General features: G+C 33.5%; 1 long non-coding RNA gene across 1 annotated transcript; it reads right to left on the minus strand.

The window, feature by feature from the left end:
• Positions 1 to 4,914: 4,914 nt before the first annotated feature.
• On the minus strand, positions 4,915 to 14,813 carry LOC149190164 (uncharacterized). Its single transcript, XR_016255958.1, has 3 exons — positions 14,184 to 14,813; positions 12,117 to 12,503; positions 4,915 to 6,033 (listed from the first exon to the last, which is right to left on the minus strand). It is a non-coding gene; the product is annotated as an uncharacterized LOC149190164 (long non-coding RNA).
• Positions 14,814 to 24,538: the final 9,725 nt, after the last annotated feature.

Raw genomic sequence — 24,538 nt, forward strand, 5'->3', positions numbered from 1 at the left:
GTACAATTTATTTTTGTTTAAAAATATATATAAATCATGTTAATGTCCAGGCCAAATGTTACTTAGGTTCATTAATTGTTACTTAGGTTCAATATCAATTATATGCACCAAGGGTACTTAGGTTCATCAATTGTTACTTAGGTTCAATATCAATTATATGCACCAAGGGTTTAGTGGGATGCGTTATTTCACTAATTTGTTTCATAACAAAATTGTGTTTTGCATTATAGCTTGTAGAGTTTTGTTTTGTTTTGGTTTTTTTTTTTTTTTTATATATACACTAAGGTTTAGTGAGATCTCTCATTTTTACCAATTTGTTTCGTAATTAAGTTTTATATATATATCAGTTTGTTTTGTAATCAAGTTATATATATTATTATTATTGTAATGGTAGTATAATTACATATTTGGTTTAGAGGTATGGGTTTATTTAGTTTGATGATTATATGGTTTGTATACTTTAATTTAATATAATTATGTGGTTTTTATTTTTTATTTTGTTAAGTTTATTTTTACATGATTATTTAATTAACAATTTTTTAGTAATTTATAGTTTGATTATGTGTTTTTACTAGTTATTTTTATAATTAAGTTGTATTATTGGTCATTTTATTATAGTTGTGGTTTTGCGTTTCTAAGCATGAGCCTACTCAATTTGATAAATATAGAGGTTTTTATATTAATTTTGAAATTAGCTCTTCATATGGCAATTCAATTAATAATTTTTAGCAGTAGTCTATGGCCTAGTTTTTTCGTCCTTCACTAATTAGTTTCATAATTAAATTGCGGGTCACATTATGTTATAGAACTCCTACTAAGTTCTTATACATAACTTTGATTCATCATATTTACATTAATTATAGTTACGTTAACTTACTATTATTTCATTCTAGCTCTCTTTTTTTCTTATATATACAACAAGCAAATTCATTTGAATAATCATCTTACTTTGCATATTTGATGTATTGTAAACATGGCTTTCCCCAAAGAGGTTTCTTTTAAGTTAGTTTTTCACTTGATTTAGTCATGGCATTCTTGAATTTGGTCATTTTTGTGATTGTTTAGTTATCCATAACATTTAGTATCTAAGTAGACAATTCTTGGTTTAGCTACTTCACATGAGTCATTTTACCATTTTTGCTCTAACTATTTTTTGATAATTATAATTGGAGTAAACTTTCAAGTTCAATAGGGAACATATCAAATTACACTGGATAAAAAAATTATAGTTTAGTTTACTATATTTTCAAACTTATAAGCTATGTAAGTTAGGTTTTTTCATCTGGGCCTCAAACTAGGATTAAATAAGTGGTTTTGGTAGAACGATTATATCTTAGGTTTATGAGCTCAAAATTGAGTGTTAGTGATAGCATTGGATAGAAGAAAAAATCAGGTCTTTCAAGTCCAAATTTCATATGTGTTAGGAAATACTTATGAATTTGTGGTATATACATTTTTTCTCTTTGAAAATAGGGGGGAAACAAGTTCTTGTGATTTCATCCTAACTTTAATCTTAGAATATCCAAATTGCATGTGATCAATGCAATCCTTGACAATAAATATTATGTTACATCTTCTAAACATTTATCAAAATAGGAATAGATTTGGTGAGGTTATACTAGGTTCAATGTCAACTAGTAGAGTAGACCTTGCAAAATCTTAAGCACATCGTTTCTAGACTTAATAAGCCAAGTGTGACACCTGTAAAGGATTTTGAAGGCTCATCATTAATATAGAATAAGAATCAAGAAGTTGGATATAAGGTGTCCAATTTGAAAGAGCCAATAAAGATCATAGAATGTATAATGGCAAGAAAGTTTGACATCCTAAATATGGTAACCAAAATAAAACAATTAAAAATACACCTATGCCCATAAAAGTGAGATTGAGTGTATTGTTTAAGAAAATGCTAGAGGTTAGCATCATTTGACCTAGCCAACATGATTTCTCTTCACCGATGATGATGGTTTAAAAAAAAATTCTTCATGAAATCTATATCCAAATTATAGAAAACTCAACCATATAACAATTAAAATAACTTTTTATTCCTATAATTGATGAATTTTAAGTTGAATCATGGGGAGTTGTTTACTTTAATAATTTGGATCTCCAATATTAAAGATATTGTCTTAGTAGAATGAGAGCAGAAGACATCCTAAAAAATACTTTTAAAACTCATGAATGTCATTATGAGTTTTTATCAATGCCTTTTGGGCTTACTAATGCACCTTCCACATTTCAAATCTTGATGGATGTTATTTTCAAACCCTTAGTCCTAAAAAATATTGTCTCTTTTTTTATGATATTATAATTTACAATGAATGTTAAGAAGAGAATGTGCAACATGTTGGTATGGCCTTAAAAAAATTGGAGGAGAAACAACTATATGAAAACACTTCCAAACATGCCTTTGGCATTCAAAAATTGGGATATTGGGGTCATATTGTATCTCATGAGGGTGTCAAGGTCCTTTAGTGCCTAAAATAATTGTCCCCTAGAAGAACCTTAAAGATAGCAGGATAAGAAACTGACTAACAATTTGGATGGAAGGTGATCTAATGTCCAATCAAATAAAGCATCAAAGACATTGTAAATATGCATGAAAGAACCATAGGAAACAATGGGGCAAGGGAAGATACAATAACTCTTAAAGAAGGTGACCCAACGGTTTATCAAGAAAATCCATGATAGACATTGGAAATAGACCTCGAAGAGCCATAAAAGACCACAAGAAAAGAAAGGTCCAATAACCATGGTGGAAGGTGATTTGATGGTCAAAGTGAAATAAATTTCAAACAATATATAAAATAAAACCTTAAAATAGACATTGCATGAAAAATATATAAAATAAAACCTTAAAATAGACATTGCATGAAAAATATTACTTGATGAAAGAGGCTGATTAAAGACAAAATCAAAATAGACAACAAAGAGGTTTTATCTCATCTTTGAGTTATTATTTGCTTGATTTCTTATGTATCATATTTACTACTAGCTATCTTTTTTCATGCTACACTTGAATTATATAAAATGAATAAGATAGAGAAAAAAAATGTTATTAGAATTATGTAGTTGTTCCAATAGTTAGTTTTAATCATATTGTGGATTAGTTATTCTATTTTTTCAAACTCATATTGGTTAATAAAGTTGTTATTAAACATGTAACCAACCAAAGAAGGAAACACACACACACACACACACACCTTTGGGTATTATAGATTCAGTTTAACCACCTTGGGGAATTGTATAAAAATAGTGGGATGATCACTTGATATTCTGTAGAATTGGTGGTTATTAATTACTAGATTCCATAATGACATGTACTTTTGTTTATCATGGACTAAGGTAACTTCCTAACTAGCACCATATTTGGTTCAATTACCTTTTACATCCTATCTAGGGTAAAGCACAGTTGATATGTTATATCTTTTTTTGTGATCATATATCCATGAATATAGAATAAAATGGATTACCAAGCCTAATAAAATATTATAATCTTTAGGATCTAAGTCAACTAAAATTTACAGTGTTGTGAAAAGATATCCTTGCTCCATTTAGTAATGTGTTACCACCCTAGTATATTTTGAATGGGATTTCCCCTGTAACTTACTCGTAGTTCACATGATTAGTGTCTAGTGTTACAATTCTCTTGGTTGTGATAGGATTTCAAATTGGGAAGGGAATGCTCCCTAAATGTTGGTTATCAATATAGTCATAGTCCCCATTTTACCATAAATTGAGCTTATTATCCACATAACAAAATATATTTTTTCATATGAATTACAAAAATAAAATTAATGCGTTAAGTGAAATTCATTTAAGTAGAAAATAAACACATCCAAATCATTGATAGAAAAAATTGTGGTGGGAAAACCTCAAGATGAGGGAAAAACTCACTCTCAATGATAATATAACTTATCTCAATTTAGTCAATTGTATTTCAATATAAACCCTTATAAGTTCTTCCAATTTTAATAGTATAGAAAAATATCATCTTCCTTCTCATATAGTCATATAACATAAAATACTATAAAAAACTAACGTACACACACACACACATTCCATTGACTTTCTTAGGTTAATCCAACACCTTAGAAAGATCCCTTTGATATTCCCTTGTTCATAAAAAGTGTACATTTGATCTCAGTGAGGGTTTTTTATCCTTGGCACCATAGATTTATGATAATAAGACAACAAAGAGATAAATGGGATGCCAATGATGGTTCTAAGAACCCAAAGTGTAGAAGTGGGACATAGGGAAGTCTAATAACAAAAGAATTACTAGGACCTTTGATCATAGTTTGGGTCCTCTAACAATCACATAGTTAGTTAATATATAAAATTTTGTTGGACTTGGCTAATAAAAATGTCATGAACATCCTAGATAAAGACACAAACAAAAGGACACAAAGACCAACCAACAAAGAAAAAATTGGCATAAGTGTTTAGTCAATTTAACGTCTTAAATTGCTCTACATAAATTATCAATCCGGGTATCGTAAACTGATGAAGTGTGGTGCACTATATGTGCTTAGTTAACCTTTCTCTTACTTCGTTGTTTTATAGTTTATGTTCAACTCTTCCTAAAACTCTGCTTCAAACACATGTGCTGTGTAAAGCACGATTAAGAAGTAGTCAGAAATAAGTCCAAAAAGTAATCAAGCTCTAAGGTGACAAGTAAGAAAAACCACTTTAAAGACCAGTTATAATGTTAAACTCTTCCTAAAACTCTGCTTCAAACACATGTGCTGTGTAAAGCACGATTAAGAAGTAGTTAGAAATAAGTCTAGAAAGTAATCAAACTTTAAACTTGCAAAGAAAGAGCTTGAAAGAAATAACTTGAAATGAAACTGAAAGCAAAGAACTTGAAATGACTTGAAAGTAAATGACCACTTCCAATGGCATTAGACACCATTCATGCTGCTGCAAATAAAAGAAAAGAAAGTCACTTTTAAAACCAAAGATAAAGATTATCTCTCTCTAACTCGATGCTTCTAAGCACATGTACTGTGTAAAGCACGGATAGAAAGTAGCTTAAGTTGAATTAGAAAAGTGAGAAAAATCTGCTTTAAAGACTAATGATAATATTTTGCTCTTTCTAATTCTCTACTTCAGCCATATGTACTATGCAAAGTATGATTAGAAAGTAGTGAAAGATTAGTCTAAGAAGCACTTAAAACCAAAAATCTACTTTAAAGACTAGTAATAATATTTTGCTCTTTCTAACTCTCTACTTCAGCCATATGTACTATGCAAAGTATGGTTAGAAAGTAGTGAAAGAACAGTCTGAAAAGCACTCAAAGCCAGCTGCAAGTTAGTGATATTTTGATCTTAAAATATAACAATTTATGATGAAGATCATTTATGTGTTAGCAGCTCTTTGAGAAATAAAATTAAAAATCAGCTATAAAAACAAAGGCAGCAGCTTGAACCTGTCAACTTCAAATACCATTAGTTTGTAAAGCAAATACATAAACATAAAAACAAATCCCGGGAGAAAATAAAATGCAATAATTCAAACTGTACAAGGCAGGGGCCCCCTTCTACCTATGAAATCAAAGCAAACTTAAAATTGCATGAATGAAAATCTAATCTACCTTACATTCTACAAAGCAATATTTACAAAATGAAATCTAATCTACTTACATCCTAATATGCTCCATGACATCTACTTCACATCTCCTTCCATGTTGAGAACATCAAAGCTTTATTCAATTTCTTCAAAAGTGCAAAGTACAACAAAGCTCTCCAAAGAGAGACTAAAAGAGACTAAAAAGACCAACTAATGAAGGAGAGAGATCTCCTATTTATACAAAAAGATGAGAGCCATCTCATTAATGATAATCCATGAATCTCTCCCTCTACCTCTAGAGTCCTAATCAAAATAGGAACTGATAAGACACATGTCTTTTAGAGTTACAATACAATTAGGAGATGTGACACATATCCTCATGATCCCATGATTCTTTCCAACCAAATTCGAATTTGGCCTTAGAGTGCCACATAAGGGTCTTCTAGAAGTCTCCTTTCAACCTACACATGTCAACAAACTCAACCCATTTGTTAGGTATAAGCATATGCACATTATTTTCTAATGTTTAACCACAAATTCACTTAAAAGGCTTAGAAATAATAAATATTGGAAAAACATAAAGGTAGCCCAATGATAATGAAAGTGGGATGAATGTGGTGATATAGCAGTGAAATGTAGGTAAAATGGAGGTGATATAATGGACATAATAGTGAAAGTGTAATGGAAATGAATGACATTTTCAAGACTCAACATACCCCCCAACTGAAGCTATTGCATGTCCTCATGCAACATATATTACATTGACTCTTTTGATCCTTGAGTTTTGGCTTAACTTTGCATGATATCATTTGATAACTTCATATTTCTGCAAAGTGTTTCACTTGAATTGCAACATGGTTGGTTCTTGTGTTACAACCATTTTTTTTATTGTTGCCTTCTATTTTGATCTTTGAACTTTGCATAATGATATTTTGATTATTGTTGCAAAGTATATCTTTATTGGATTGCATGATGGTTGGTTCTTGTGTGACAACCATGATTTTGTTTGTATCCAATTTATCCTTTAAGCACTTTTTCAAAAGCCATTGTATGCTCATAATAGCAATGTAATATTTAATATATATTGGAAGTATGTGAGCTCTTGAATATGATATGGACATGGCAAGATATAAATATGAATGTATTCCCCCCCCAACTGATGGTATTGGCAATTTTATGAAATGAGGAAGAGAAATGTTTTTCCAACAATTATCATTCTAGCTTTTTATGGAATTCTATGGTTAAAAGTTAGAAAATGCCGTACCTTCACTTACCCTTTGGAATGGATGAGTTGTATGTGTGTGGTGGCTGAAAACTTCTGATCATATTCTTCTTCAAGTTGCTGAACAAGAGGAGTCATGGATAGAGAGATAAGATGGCTTTTTATTGCTTCTACTAAAACTTGTTGAATCTGCTCCAAAATGCTGAAAATAATAGTCTTCATGTCTTCAAAACTCATTGGCACAATTCCTACTATGTGAAAAGATGTTCTGATGTCGAACATAGTAGGAAATTGTTGGCTTAGTGGCCATTAATGGATGCCACTAGTCAACACGAGAACTCTCACCATTGATGACAATGAGAGTCAAGATGCCCAAACACATCTTGCTAGGTACGAATGAATTTGCTGATGTCGAGTCACCTAGAAGATCTAACGAACAAGGGACATTAATGTATTCCCATTGTTTGTCAGCATGAGGACTTGCCATTAAGGCATGCAAGTCTCAAGGTGTTTTTACAAAGAACTTAGACTCAAAGGACTATGGACTCAATAATTTGCATTGAAGCAGGGCTTATTTGCGGAATGAAAATGACAAGGAATGGAAAGTGAACATGGAAAATGGCAATGGAGAACAGAAATGACAATGGCAATAAGCATGTGAATGAGCCTTTTGCTTTTATTGGTGGGTTATGAATGGACAAAAAGAAATGGAAAGTGTATGTGAATGAAAATGGAAAATATGGAGTGGAATGAGGTGAATGGTTTATTATGAAGTATGGATGTGATGGATGGATGTGATGGAGACAATAGTATCTGAAAGTTTTTCAAGTGTTTGGATCTGATTTTGCATCAGCATATTTCCTCTTTGTTGCTGATCATCCTCTTATGAAACAAATTGGTCTCTTAGAGAGACATCATTCCCTTGTAGTCATTTGTCTTTCCTCCTGGAACCTGCAAAAAAACTAATACTTCTTCTGCAATGGAATGTAAGATTATCAAAGGAGAGAGGTGGCCAATTTCTCTAGTTATGATATTTACACACAAAACTAGGAATTTGTATTAATGAAACAAGTTCTCAAAGGGAAAATCAAAAGAATTTATACCTGCTTTGGAATTAGTGCCTCAAGTTGATGTTGCTTCTTTTCAGCAATTTATTTCATTATTTGCCATTTCAAACTCTAATGATATATTTCTCATTGTATAGATCTTGTTGAGATCTTTCCAATGGTACTTAAATCATCAAAATCTGATTTTGTATGAGAAAGATAGGCTGATTTGAACAATGAGGTTTTTCTGGCTGCGGAATTGAAGAACAGCTCTGTAGCTAAAAATCTTGAATAAAAAGTTAGCCATTCAATTTCATTATCAGTCCAAAATTAATCAATACCTTCAGAAAAGTGAGAAAATAACTTGTTCATTTCATTGATTCAAAATTATTATTTTTTCTTGACATGCAGCGACTTAGTGTGGCGACTTTGTTATAACACCCAATTTGACTTCCCTTTGACCGGGGTCTTTTTCAGCAAATTTGACCGAATGAATAGGACACCATCCATGTACTGACATTTCCCTAGCTACCCATGTGACCTGTTTTGCCTGATGACACCTACAACCTAGAGTTTAACAAAACAGCTGCGGGATCACTAAATGGCTGCGGGATCGCTAAATGGCTGCGGGATTGCAGAGTGTAAAAAATACTGTGAAATGGAGTGGCTGTGTGCGAACAAACTAAGCAATTTCTCCATCTCAAACTTCGGCTGAAAAATGGAACTGTGGAGTTTGAAACAGAGCTGCAGGGTTTAAAACATTATGATCATCAAAGGGGAAGCAAGCAACTATCATATCCTTTGTCTTCACAAGATCAAACATGTATTCACAAATTATAACAGCTACCAAAGTCTCTGATTTCCAGATCATAGAAAGCAATGAATGTACTATTTCAAAAGATTTACACAATACCTTTTTTTTTTTTTCAAGCAAGAGTGTGTATGAAATAGAGTCCCGCATATAAAGGTCATTAGTTACTCCAAGTTTCGTAGTGGTTCTGCAACCATAAGTTGACATTGTCCTGAAAAAGTTTTATGCTGGCAGAAATATAACAAACGATTTCGAATTGCTACAGAAAGCAAAAACAAAACTCTGTAAATCTTCATAGATTCGTGCATGGGTTCATAAATTATAACGGGCACGAGTTCATGATTTTCAGATCGGGGAACGGAATTCACTATCGAAAAATATAATCGAGTAGGTCAACACTAGAAAGAGTTTCACAACATTTCCTTCAAGCAAGAGTGTGGTATGGTTTTGATGTTTCTCATGTACTGGAAACTAATGGAACAACATCATAAATGATGTTTCTCATGCCTCGAGAACTAATGGAACATTCATTAAAGCTTACATACAGACCTCTTCACCATTCATTAAGGCTTCCACATCAGCTCTTCCCAACATTTAACCGACAGCGATTACTGACAGAGAGTTGTGTTTAATTAAAACACGTCTTCTAAACAGGTGTAAAGTTGTGTGATTTATTGTTTATGCCAGCATGTAATTGACCCCTATTAGAACTCTTTCCCTCAGGCACGCGGAGTTATTCAAACAACCAGTTAATAACCCAATTTTCACGCGCGGCAGTCAAAAACGGGCTCCAAAGAACCGAACATTTCTCCCAGACCACCACGAATTTTCCAAATCGGTTTCTGGGTTATCTAATTAACCCACCTGGCAACAAAACCCATGTTTTATTTTTTTGAAATTCGCTACCATTTGGGCAAATCGAGCGTGTAAATTTTGACGTTTTTCTGCTGTTTGCGTTTTTTTCCTGAGTTAATTTTTCTGTTCTGCACTCGGCTGTTTATGAATTTTCTTTTCTGATGCATCTGGACGCCAAGGATAAGCATTTTCACACATCCAAGGATCTTCCAGAATGTATTGTCATATCGCTTCGTATTGCTCCTTGGTTGGAATTAACCTCTACTTGAAACACCTTGCACACTGGACGGTGAATGCCCCTACAGAAGGTAAAACCCGTCTTGAAACGTCTCTCGGCATTGATAAATCATTAAATGGACTTTCTTGTACATCAATGGGATCTGAAACAGAGGCATAATCTAGTTCTTCAAAATAATTTCCACTGGGATTGTAGACTTCATTGCATGGAACATACTCAAATGAGGATGTATCTCTTGAATGCACTTCCTAAAAGGGTACGAGTTCATTAGAGATTAGCAGACGTGGATCTGATCTTGCTGAAACCTGAAGAGGATTAGTGTCAGGATTTTCCTGCTTCAAATATGGAAATAGCCTTACTACAGGAATCAACAGGTCAAAGCTTGAACAGGGAGGCATATTTTTTTTTTTTTTTTTTTATTGAAGCCACAGTGAAAACTAAGAATGGAGATAGCCCTAGATTGTTTTTCTCTTTTTTTTTTCTTCTCTGAAATTGTAAATTTTTTATAAAAAGGATTAATGATTTTCAATTTCAGGCAGCAAATACTTCAAGAAAAACATGTTAAAAACAAGACTTTGACTGAGGTCCTAGGCTGGTTTTTCATCGATCTGAGCTGGGTGACTAGGATAGGATCCATGTCGGGACAATTCTGGAGATGCCCATGTGGTCGGTTTTTTCATTAGATGCCTGTAACTTGTTAAACCTTGAAACAGCTGCGGGATTGTCAGATAGCTGCGGGATCAGGGCAGTTTCTGCAACTAAGTTGCAAAACCTTATTTGAACAAGATACAGTGTTTTGAAGACCACTACAAAGCATAACCAGACAATTTTGGACAATTTGAACCTATCAAAGCACTTGAGTTTTATTTTTTTCATTTTTTTTTCATTTTTTTTTTTTTTTGAATCAATTGAAGTGATGAAGTTTATTTTGTCTCCTATTTTTTTTTTTTTTTAACAATTCTTTTTCTGATCCTCCAGATCACACAGAGTGCAGGAGGAGAGCATACTCAAGAATTATTATTTTGTCTTTTTTACTTAACAATCTTTTTTCTGATCCTCCAGATCACACAAAGTGCAAGAGGAGAGCATACTCAAGGATTATTAATTTTTTTTCCAGATGTAAGAAATAAGGTCTCCTAATTACACTTCCCCGGCAACGGCGCCAAAATGTTTAGTCAATTTAACGTCTTAAATTGCTCTACATAAATTATCAATCCGGGTATCGTAAACTGATGAAGTGTGGTGCACTATATGTGCTTAGTTAACCTTTCTCTTACTTCGTTGTTTTATAGTTTATGTTCAACTCTTCCTAAAACTCTGCTTCAAACACATGTGCTGTGTAAAGCACGATTAAGAAGTAGTCAGAAATAAGTCCAAAAAGTAATCAAGCTCTAAGGTGACAAGTAAGAAAAACCACTTTAAAGACCAGTTATAATGTTAAACTCTTCCTAAAACTCTGCTTCAAACACATGTGCTGTGTAAAGCACGATTAAGAAGTAGTTAGAAATAAGTCTAGAAAGTAATCAAACTTTAAACTTGCAAAGAAAGAGCTTGAAAGAAATAACTTGAAATGAAACTGAAAGCAAAGAACTTGAAATGACTTGAAAGTAAATGACCACTTCCAATGGCACTAGACACCATTCATGCTGCTGCAAATAAAAGAAAAGAAAGTCACTTTTAAAACCAAAGATAAAGATTATCTCTCTCTAACTCGATGCTTCTAAGCACATGTACTGTGTAAAGCACGGATAGAAAGTAGCTTAAGTTGAATTAGAAAAGTGAGAAAAATCTGCTTTAAAGACTAATGATAATATTTTGCTCTTTCTAATTCTCTACTTCAGCCATATGTACTATGCAAAGTATGATTAGAAAGTAGTGAAAGATTAGTCTAAGAAGCACTTAAAACCAAAAATCTATTTTAAAGACTAGTAATAATATTTTGCTCTTTCTAACTCTCTACTTCAGCCATATGTACTATGCAAAGTATGGTTAGAAAGTAGTGAAAGAACAGTCTGAAAAGCACTCAAAGCCAGCTGCAAGTTAGTGATATTTTGATCTTAAAATATAACAATTTATGATGAAGATCATTTATGTGTTAGCAGCTCTTTGAGAAATAAAATTAAAAATCAGCTATAAAAACAAAGGCAGCAGCTTGAACCTGTCAACTTCAAATACCATTAGTTTGTAAAGCAAATACATAAACATAAAAACAAATCCCGGGAGAAAATAAAATGCAATAATTCAAACTGTACAAGGCAGGGGCCCCCTTCTACCTATGAAATCAAAGCAAACTTAAAATTGCATGAATGAAAATCTAATCTACCTTACATTCTACAAAGCAATATTTACAAAATGAAATCTAATCTACTTACATCCTAATATGCTCCATGACATCTACTTCACATCTCCTTCCATGTTGAGAACATCAAAGCTTTATTCAATTTCTTCAAAAGTGCAAAGTACAACAAAGCTCTCCAAAGAGAGACTAAAAGAGACTAAAAAGACCAACTAATGAAGGAGAGAGATCTCCTATTTATACAAAAAGATGAGAGCCATCTCATTAATGATAATCCATGAATCTCTCCCTCTACCTCTAGAGTCCTAATCAAAATAGGAACTGATAAGACACATGTCTTTTAGAGTTACAATACAATTAGGAGATGTGACACATATCCTCATGATCCCATGATTCTTTCCAACCAAATTCGAATTTGGCCTTAGAGTGCCACATAAGGGTCTTCTAGAAGTCTCCTTTCAACCTACACATGTCAACAAACTCAACCCATTTGTTAGGTATAAGCATATGCACATTATTTTCTAATGTTTAACCACAAATTCACTTAAAAGGCTTAGAAATAATAAATATTGGAAAAACATAAAGGTAGCCCAATGATAATGAAAGTGGGATGAATGTGGTGATATAGCAGTGAAATGTAGGTAAAATGGAGGTGATATAATGGACATAATAGTGAAAGTGTAATGGAAATGAATGACATTTTCAAGACTCAACATACCCCCCAACAATTCTTTTTCTGATCCTCCAGATCACACAGAGTGCAGGAGGAGAGCATACTCAAGAATTATTATTTTGTCTTTTTTACTTAACAATCTTTTTTCTGATCCTCCAGATCACACAAAGTGCAAGAGGAGAGCATACTCAAGGATTATTAATTTTTTTTTCCAGATGTAAGAAATAAGGTCTCCTAATTACACTTCCCCGGCAACGGCGCCAAAATGTTTAGTCAATTTAACGTCTTAAATTTCTCTACATAAATTATCAATCTGGGTATCGTAAACTGATGAAGTGTGGTGCACTATATGTGCTTAGTTAACCTTTCTCTTACTTCGTTGTTTTATAGTTTATGTTCAACTCTTCCTAAAACTCTGCTTCAAACACATGTGCTGTGTAAAGCACGATTAAGAAGTAGTCAGAAATAAGTCCAAAAAGTAATCAAGCTCTAAGGTGACAAGTAAGAAAAACCACTTTAAAGACCAGTTATAATGTTAAACTCTTCCTAAAACTCTGCTTCAAACACATGTGCTGTGTAAAGCACGATTAAGAAGTAGTTAGAAATAAGTCTAGAAAGTAATCAAACTTTAAACTTGCAAAGAAAGAGCTTGAAAGAAATAACTTGAAATGAAACTGAAAGCAAAGAACTTGAAATGACTTGAAAGTAAATGACCACTTCCAATGGCACTAGACACCATTCATGCTGCTGCAAATAAAAGAAAAGAAAGTCACTTTTAAAACCAAAGATAAAGATTATCTCTCTCTAACTCGATGCTTCTAAGCACATGTACTGTGTAAAGCACGGATAGAAAGTAGCTTAAGTTGAATTAGAAAAGTGAGAAAAATCTGCTTTAAAGACTAATGATAATATTTTGCTCTTTCTAATTCTCTACTTCAGCCATATGTACTATGCAAAGTATGATTAGAAAGTAGTGAAAGATTAGTCTAAGAAGCACTTAAAACCAAAAATCTACTTTAAAGACTAGTAATAATATTTTGCTCTTTCTAACTCTCTACTTCAGCCATATGTACTATGCAAAGTATGGTTAGAAAGTAGTGAAAGAACAGTCTGAAAAGCACTCAAAGCCAGCTGCAAGTTAGTGATATTTTGATCTTAAAATATAACAATTTATGATGAAGATCATTTATGTGTTAGCAGCTCTTTGAGAAATAAAATTAAAAATCAGCTATAAAAACAAAGGCAACAGTTTGAACCTGTCAACTTCAAATACCATTAGTTTGTAAAGCAAATACATAAACATAAAAACAAATCCCAGGAGAAAATAAAATGCAATAATTCAAACTGTACAAGGCAGGGGCCCCCTTCTACCTATGAAATCAAAGCAAACTTAAAATTGCATGAATGAAAATCTAATCTACCTTACATTCTACAAAGCAATATTTACAAAATGAAATCTAATCTACTTACATCCTAATATGCTCCATGACATCTACTTCACATCTCCTTCCATGTTGAGAACATCAAAGCTTTATTCAATTTCTTCAAAAGTGCAAAGTACAACAAAGCTCTCCAAAGAGAGACTAAAAGAGACTAAAAAGACCAACTAATGAAGGAGAGAGATCTCCTATTTATACAAAAAGATGAGAGCCATCTCATTAATGATAATCCATGAATCTCTCCCTCTACCTCTAGAGTCCTAATCAAAATAGGAACTGATAAGACACATGTCTTTTAGAGTTACAATACAATTAGGAGATGTGACACATATCCTCATGATCCCATGATTCTTTCCAACCAAATTCGAATTTGGCCTTAGAGTGCCACATAAGGGTCTTCTAGAAGTCTCCTTTCAACCTACACATGTCAACAAACTCAACCCATTTGTTAGGTATAAGCATATGCACATTATTTTCTAATGTTTAACCACAAATTCACTTAAAAGGCTTAGAAATAATAAATATTGGAAAAACATAAAGGTAGCCCAATGATAATGAAAGTGGGATGAATGTGGTGATATAGCAGTGAAATGTAGGTAAAATGGAGGTGATATAATGGACATAATAGTGAAAGTGTAATGGAAATGAATGACATTTTCAAGACTCAACAATAAGTAATATGGCACATTTGAAGAGGAAGTACAAATCCAAACTTTGAACTCATACCCATGCACTCTAGAATAAAAGAAGAAGAAAGTGGAGGAACTCAAGAAGATAGGGAAATGAAAAGGTTGAAAAAGAGCACAAAGTCATACAGGAAATTATCAAGTAACATCAAGTCAAATAAGAGGTTGATAAAGAGTGCAAAGCCAAGTAACATGTTGAAAATGAATGAGAAGCTAAAGAAGACACAAAAATAGAAGGGAGAAGAAGATCCTAACAAGGGACAAAAATCTAAAGTAAACAAAAAAAGGAGCACAAACCCAAAGAGGAATCTAATAAGGAGCATAAATCCATAGAGGAGGCGAAGTAGAACTAGCAAGGGAAGTAATAATATGACAAAAATAAAAGGAGAAGGAATTAGAGAAATTTTGAGGTCAAAATGAGCCCTAAAACAAAAAATGCGTTATCGAGGTCAACTTTAAAAAAATCTATACTAGCAATTACACCGAAAGGTGCAAAGGAACATCGATAGGAGGAGTGGGGTATTGTGAAAGGAAATAATCAAGTGAAATAGATGGACAATGAAATACAATCAAAATTTTAGTTTCTATATATCTTCTAAAGAATGTAGTAGGAGGTTAAATTTAAGAAAAAAGTTACAGTAACATAAATGTCCCAGAGCCATGGAAATCCTTGCAAACATAAGGTACATAGCAAAGGAGTTCAATTTCTTTACAGTTTAAAAAAAAAACATGAAATAAATTCTAAACATGGAAATTATGAGGTATCTATCAGCTAAAGATATCACTGGCACTTGGGAGAAACAACTTTTATCAGTAAGTTGTTGTGAAGATGAGCAAAAAATGGATTACAGATAGAATTGTTGTACCATGAATGTTGTGAAAATACTTGTCAAAAGCTATGTGATCAGGACAACTAAGTCTAGCACACCTTTTAAGAAATCAAGGAAGCAATGGAGGTGCATGTATGTAAATCAATGATGACCTTAAGCTTTAATGTTCTTGTAAAACACTTCATCACAAAAAAAGTGATCCCTCTTCGGTATATATCGGTACCTGGAACTCATTATGTACTTATTGGCATAATTGGAGCTGGAATAGACAATGCAACAATCACCTTTGGAGTTTTGTTTAGAATGCTAGAAGCCCCATTATTTTGGTTTGTCTGTGAATCTCCAACATTTTGGGTGTGTGTTATATTCTTTCCATGACTACCTGGTGTGCGGGGTGGTCACAAGTGGGGCATAGTCCCCCTACACGAGGTCCGCGGCAACGCCTCGAGAATTTTTTTTTTGTTGATCCTATATTAGGTGGGCGGACCTACCTATGGTTGTGTGCATGGATTTCACACATGGTTTTGAGCTTGACGGTTTTATCTCCATGGTATTTTTTAGATCTGGTCAAGGGAACTACGGTTATGTTCTAATCCAAGGTTAATGGATTGAGGTTTATGGATGCTTCGGCATGCATACATATGTATTGTAACATTGAAAGGAATATAATGAAAAATCAATCTGGTAGTCTTGGTTTTGGGATCCAAGGGAAAATATTTGTGTATATTTGTTTTATGTTTTATGCTCTCGCCATTGTTTATTTTCTATTTTTTAGAATTCGTATGCAGGTAATTTCTATATGGGGTTAAAACCTACACAACACTTGACATTGCTGGAGTAGGTTGGCTAGTCTGAAAATTTGTCTGTGAGTTTTGGGAATGTCCTTGTGGATTTGTTGGAGATGGTGCATTTGATAGTCTTGGGCCAATAGTGGTGCCTTTCCTAGCATGACCATTGGTTGCCACTGATATTGAAATTGTTGGGCTTTGAGATGGGGGAGTGGTTGTCTTTCCAGACCATAAATTTCCATTTCCAGGAAAAAACATAACTACTTGAACTTTCCATCAAAAGTTTCATTCACTTAATGCTTTAGGAAATTAATTGCATCAATTATATAAATGCAAATGCTCTCATACTAAAGAGAGCCTACACATTACAGAACGAGTATAATAACAGTAGCAATACCCACATGTTACCTAATTTGGTACCTTAACACTGTTCAGAGTGTCACGTGATAAAAAATGGTTTGATGGAGGAAGATGAAAATGGATGAATCTTATTGGTTGGGATGAATAGTTTCTAACCAGGCCAACCCCGTAAAGAGACACCTTCGATGTAACTAGTGAAAAGTGATCCAACCTTTGATTCTAGGTATCACGACAATTGTAGTACTATCACTTGCAATCTTGGTCTAATACCATCTATCATGGAGTGACAATAATAAAGAGTGTCTCACTTTCAAACCTTATTTTTGACTCTTATACCACTCTACATCCTACCAAAGTGTTATGTTACCACATGGCATAGGGACATAGTGGTGAAGAGCATCAAATAATCTTTTGTCAAACGTGCTCTAATACCACCTCTCATAATGCTAGAGGACCCATACAAATATGTGTGCTCTATTGACCTTTGGCATGCAACACTAACACCTTTCATCTTAGTGGCGTGAGAAACTCGACTATACTTTGCTTGTATTATGCCTACTTATTTACTTTTGTTATTAAAGTAAGCATTGTTTGCAATAATTTTACACTTAATCAATTAATCATGCCAATGCAAAGTGTCCAACAAAACACATTGAACACAAGTAGCTTTTGTGTGGGTGATGAAACTTAATCCAACACCCATATACAATAGTTACAAGGTGTTTACAACCCTAGGTGTAACATTACAAGAAATACAATGAGGAAATGGTCTACATGATCGTCCCAAAGGACGAAGTCATGCAACTCCCTAGTGCACACACTGTCCCAATTCACATGACTTGGGAAATGTATACCACATACAACCATCATACAATGTATCTCCCATTTATTTTGGTTATTCATGTGATCCACTACTTGCTACGACCTACATTATCCCTTGTGGTATAGTCTACACTCATATCACATTATGTCTTTCCTTTGCTCTTGTTCACTTACTCCTTATGACTTGCTCTTATTTGTTTGTTGCTTGTGATTTTCTCCCCTTATTCGAATCATGGTGTGGTATATTTATAGGTGCACTCCATCTTCTTAATGATTGGTTATATCTCCTTGTTCAAACTCAGATCAACCCATTTCATCATGCCTCTTTATGAGGAAACCCTAGTTTTTTGTGGGCTTCCCTATCCAACAGCTTGCAAATGTGTGCCCTTGCCCAATCTCTTTTGATATGTATTGAGTCAACTTTCCATTGTGTGCTGCTACTTTTCTAACATACCCATGATATGTTGTGTTCATTTATTTTACATTCACTCTAGCCCACAAAACCAACCCAACCACCTCAAAAATGTGTCAATGTCATGCAACCTATGAGTTGCTAACAACCATGATGTGATGGGCTTGTTGCACTCATTGTGCATGCCATCCACAAAATTCGACACATCCATGTGTACCATGTGCCTATCCAAATGCTCATATACTAACCAAGACACTGACTCAACTAACAAAGTGTTCCAAATCCTCCTCATGAGTCGTCCATGCAGTTCATGCATGGAAATGTCACCTCACTTACTAACACAACCAATATGACATGCCATGCTTGATATAAGTGGGGACTGTCATGGAATGTTCAATTTTCTCCCTAGTTGGTGTTGTGGCAACCCCAACTGTAGTCTTGATGAAAACTTTGGTGAGGTCATGTGCACCCATCTCAATGAATGCCTTAAAGTGTATTTATATTTGAATATAGAAGTAAATGTAATATTTTCATTGTGATATAAATCCCATATCGATATAGGCTAGTTTACATAGCATGTTATAACAAATTGAAGAAAATTAACAATACATTTATCGTAAAATAAATATTATCTATTTATTATTAATAACTAATATAAATCCATCTTAACTTAGGATCTATCAAAGGCCGAGAAGAATAAAAAAGAATCAAATATCTAGAGGTACAAACCTTTTCACAATTTTTGCACTCAAAAAAAAGTTTGTCTCGTAAGAGACTTAATCCCTCTTGACACTTGATAAATACAAAATTAAAAAATTAACATACACAATTTCTAAACAAATATACATTAACAATTTCAAATAAACATACATAACTTTTTATATAGCACCTATCAATAATATACCTAAATAAACTTTCTCATACCATTTCTATTACTCATTCTTAATTATTTTAATCCATACTTATTTTGTTGAATAATGAATCCATACAGGTGAGGATAGTTTTTAGATAGGAGGAATGACATGTTGTAGAGTTTTAGTGAACCCAACGTTTCGGACTACCAAGTGAGTCCATCATCAGGGGATGCGTCACTATTGACGCATCCCCTGATGATGGACTCACTTGGTAGTCCGAAACATACTTATTTTGTTTTATCACTAATTTCAATATTTTATATTTCCTTCCATAATTTAAAAGACTTCTTTTTTCCTTCCCTAATTTAAGACCTCCCTCATTTAAGACTAGGCCTCCCTTATTAGTCCCTGCCTGAGGGACTATAGCGTTCGCAAGAGCGTTGATTCTCTATTAATTTGAGTTGACTTCTTAAAATACATCTTATTTTGCACAATTAAACAAAGTTTTTTGTTAAAAAATATATATTTAAAATTATTTAATTTTAATTTGATTGGATAATCAGATTTGAAGTCTTATTGCGGGTTTTTCATTTTTCAATGTATTCAAAGTAAAAAAACCAAAGTTCGTTTTCTGGGATGCATATAAAGTTTGGTTAAAATTATGCCGAATTGGTTTTTCTCATCTACATGAAACTAATGCTAAGTTTTAAGTTAGCATTAACCCATAACATTAAATGTTATGTTTTAATGTGTGACTTATGCACCTGTAATTAATTAAGTGTCCGCTGTGAAATTTAACCTTCGAATGTACGACGATTGCACCGAATATGTTCAACTTTCGAATGTATGACGATTGCACCGAATATGTTCTTCGACGCTGCGTCAAGACTTTTAATATTCTCAGCTTTTAAGTTTCTAGACATCTGTTACTTGGGCGTCGCAATGCCAACGATATAACAAATGAAGACCTCTGCAACGTAACCGCACTTCTCAAAGCTGCGTGGAACAGACATCACTGCATTAATATGCAAGAATACGTTGATGGTGAATGAATATGGGACAAAGGAAGTGCATTTTAATTAAAGATTGAACGGTTCTTGTGAAAATTTAATAAAGATATTTTGAAATGACAAAAAAATAGTTAAAATACAAGGTTTAACAATTTTTTGCATGAAAGAGTTCAATATACTAAATATACTCCAAAAAAACAACCCTAAGTCTCACAAAAATGGCCATATTTTAAATTTCAAAAATTCCATTCGAGCAATTCAAATGAAATAACAAAAACACATAAAAGATGGTGAAGAAATATTTCTAATCCACTTCCTTGATCTTGGGACCAAGGCCACTTGTGCCCTCATCGCCAACTCTAGAAGCTCCACCAAAAGCATCAACACCAGTAAATCTCGCACCACCTTCACCTTATTACATTTTTGCAATGATATCATTGCAAGTGGACTCTAGCTCTTTCAACTTGTCCTCAAACTCTTCCTTCTCAACCAACTAGTTTCCATTCAACCAGTTGATAATTCCATCAAATGCATCCTCAATTTTCTTCTTGTTAACCGGATCCAACTTCCCTGCACTCTTATCATCACCGATGGTATTCCTCATGTTGTATGCACAGTGATTCCTTGGCTTCTACCTTCAATTTTAGTTCTTCATCCTTAGCCTTGCATTTCTCTACACCTTGAACCATATTTTCTATCTCATCCTTGCTTAGCATGCCCTTATCATTGGTAATGGTAACCTTGTTCTTCTGCCGATTTGTTTTATCCTTGACGGAGACGTTCAAGATACCATTGACATCAATTTCAAAGCAAATAGTGATACGAGGTACACCCCTTGGGAAGGATGAATACCAGACAACTCAAACTTACCAAAAATATTGTTGTCCTTCATTCTCGCTCTTTCACCTTCAAATACTTGGATGCAAACACTAGGCTGATTGTTAGAGTATGTGGAGAAGACTTGTTCTTTCTTCGTCAAAATCATTGTGTTCTGCTGGATCAAAAAAATCATCACTCTTCTGGCAGTCTCCAATCCAAGTGACAGTGGAGTGACATCAAGAAGCAAAAAGTCTTGAACCTTCTCATTTCCTTCTTCACTAATAATTGTAGTTTAAACCGCAACACCATAAGCAACAACTTCATCGGGATTGATGCTCTTGCACAGATCCTTTCCATTAAAGAAATCATGCAATAATTGTTTCACTTAATTAAAAAAACATGCAACATCATCAACTACACATATCACCATTACCAGATTATACCATATTATCATCAACATCTTTTATCTGCCATTCCCATAAAGACAAGAAATGTTTTTTTAAGTAAATTCACAAAATCAAAAAGGTCACACGCATGATATTATTGATATTAGTACCTTTATATTATCAATAAAAAGCATCAGATGAAAGGAATCGTACGTGATATAGTTTGTTGGCCTAACATGGCCATTTAAGTACTCCCTTACCTTTTCAATGAGATACTCAAATCAATGTAAGGAATTTTATTTGCCAAGTATCATGGGGCCAGCTTTGAGTTATCACGCTGAGGTGTTCGTGGCAGTGGTTGGGGCATACCATTATTTCCAGGTCGAGACCGTCGTTCTTGAGCACTCGCTAATCTTGGAGAGGAGAGTTCCCCGCTTATGGTAAAGGGATCTGAGGAAGGAAGAGGTGAAGAATGGTGAATGTGTTATCTGCCTTGAATGCCATGGCCTCGAATTATCTAACAATATATGTTGGCTTGTGTCTGAACACTTTCATCTCTTTGTTGGTTGACTCAAGCTTCCCATGATTAGCATAGTTTCCTCACGTTATCTTCTATTTGATTCCATGATTCTTTTTTCTTTAGAAAGTAAGTGCTCAAGAACTTCCTATTCTCTTGAAATGTTTGAATGATTTTTTTGCCATTTGTGTTTTATTGTTTAGAAATCATACAAGAATATCAATCCTTTTTGTTTCCTAATATTGTTGTCTCCCACTTTGAATTTCATCTTTTTCTCATTTGGAAACGCGTTGAGAGTGCATATATTATGCTCTTGAATGTACATTCTAGGGGTTTCGCAGTTAATTTTATCAATTTAGTTGATTTCGTGAGATTTATTTTCTAGTTTCCAGTTCCATATAGTCACGGTTCTTAAAATCTATTCAAGTAGAGAAAGAGAGAAGAATTCAATAATATCATTTGCAAATTCATAACCTTTTCCAGGTTTCTCAGTAATCAAATTTGCGGTGAGAGCTATGTTAGATTCTAGATGTTGAATCCAAGTGACTTTCCAGATTTTATGATCATTTTATTTTAGTTCGACCCTGCTAATTGATTATTTGCTTTGTGCTATGCAGAGACACAACATAAGCAAGATATGATATGGACAGATACATTCTTCTTGGGCGAGAGATTGTTGTTATATTTGCTGAAGGGGGTAGGAAGAAGTTAGAGGAAATGCAGAGCAGGTAGAGGTAGAGCCAAATATTCAGAAAAGAGATAAAATAAGTGTCCTAATAATTACATAATCATCTTTTAACCTGGTTGTGTAATCCATGATGACCTGAATCATGACAACAACCTTGCATAACATCATCTGAATCTCTACAGTGGTGGATGACAATGAATCTCTACAATGTCAGTAAATAGAACCTCATAATAAAAATGCCTATCGGTGTAATGAATCAAGATGATGATGTCAACCATAAAGGTGTTGGAATGTGTCCCTTTGGAAGGTAATAATTTCTAGTTTATATCGAAAGAAACTCTAATTTTATATAAAAGAGGTATATCCCACATTCATCATGGAGTAATTATCCTTGTAATAATTTATTATATAAATAGGTGAAATTACATTATCTCACATGTATTATTGGGATGCAATTTTTCCAAATATCTTGGTATATAATAGAGGTTAGAGAGTCCCATGAAACACACAAAAAATATCAAAGTCTTATCTTTCTAACAAGTGAAGTATTTATGAAAGTTCTGGAAGTGTTCTTTATAAGATTGGAGATTTCTAAAGATACAAAAAAGACTTTATTAACTTTCCATGGATGTTTCCCCAATTGGGGTTTTACCACGTAAATCTGGTGTGTTTGTTCTTTTGTCTCTTGTCTCCTTTCTTTTATTAATTAAGTGTTGTTATTATTCATAAGAGGTTAGATTAGTAGGGTTTTGTGATGTTTTGTATTGTTGTATGATTATTTCATATTCTCAATATTCTAACATGGTATCATAATGGGCTACTATTTTCTACCTCCCTCGGTAAAAAAAATTGTAACAATATTTTTTTTAATTTGAGCACTTATTATTTTGTAGATTTACAGTAAGATCTAGTGCCCATTAAGGTTCCTCTTTAGATCTAGGAATTTTCACTACGATATTGTATTTTTTCAAAAAATTTACTTCATTGTTGGCTCTAAAACAATGAAACCAGCTATGAACGAATATTGGTCTATTAAATTTAGCTTTGGTTTGCTCATTTTTTTAATTAGTTTTCATAACCTAGCTTTGGTTAATTTTTCTTTTAAACTACATTTTTTTAGGCACTTTTATAGGCTTGGTATTTACCAGGACTAATTTGTTTACCAATCCAGTGTTTTTTACCGACCCTAACAAATTCTTTTGAAACTGATATCTTTTGTTGCAGGAGTTTGTTTTTCAGTGATTTAGATATTCAGTCTTCTCACTCACCTCTATATACATCGTACAATCCTATATGAAAGTTGTACATTCTCATAGAAGTGTTTGTTGCAAATTCTTTTAAATGGGAAACTTCATATCTAATAATTTTAATCCTCTAGATGATTTATTTTTCGTTTGAGGTTGCTAATATGTTTATGTTGCAAAGCTAATCTCTACTAAAAACAGGCAGATGTAAGAAAAAATGATGAGTTGGGTATCGTTCAATCTCTCTACATCCAGCTTCTATGCCTATCAATGTGGTTTGTTTCCCTTGTGCTCACTTGAAGGAGTAATTGTTGGGGTAATGCCTGCACATGAAACCAGAGTAGTCCCATAGTTTTATTTTATTATTCATCCATTTGCTACACAATTCCTTTCTATATATCACTACCATGTAGCATAGAGGAGGTCAGCCTTGAGTGTTTTCCTTGGAATGTGTCTACACACTGTGGAAGCATGATCTTTGTTGGGATATTTTTAAATGCTCCTCTGAGCATCCTCGACCTTTCCAGCATTGTAATCATTGGGTATATGTTGTAGTTATTGCAAAATACAATAAATTATTTTTGCCACTTGGAACTAGTCCAATACGTGTAGCAAGCATTAACATGATTAAAGGAGTGGAACCATTAGTCTTGTCTAGACTTATTATTGACCTTTGAAGAAGTACTTCTTTACACCTTTCTTTGTGATTGTTGTAGTGATGATTTTTGTTGTAGGTGGTGGAAGCAAGGGTATCATAATATTTTTTTTTGGGATCCTCTTTACTTATTTGCCTTGAATTCTTAGTTTATTGTTTTATTCATCATGACTTCAGATGTTGTTCAAATTCCTAACTTTATTGGCACTAACTACCTTGTTTTTAAGAGGAAGCTAATCGATATTTTCAGGAGTAAAAACCTTTGTTGCATAGTTAGTGTGGTAGCAAGAAACCAAATGATGCCAAATATTTAAC

Source organism: Pinus tabuliformis, chromosome 3_1 (genome assembly GCF_031772625.1).
Source record: "Pinus tabuliformis cultivar Carrire ecotype Pingquan chromosome 3_1, CPIR1, whole genome shotgun sequence".
Lineage (NCBI taxonomy): Eukaryota > Viridiplantae > Streptophyta > Pinopsida > Pinales > Pinaceae > Pinus > Pinus tabuliformis.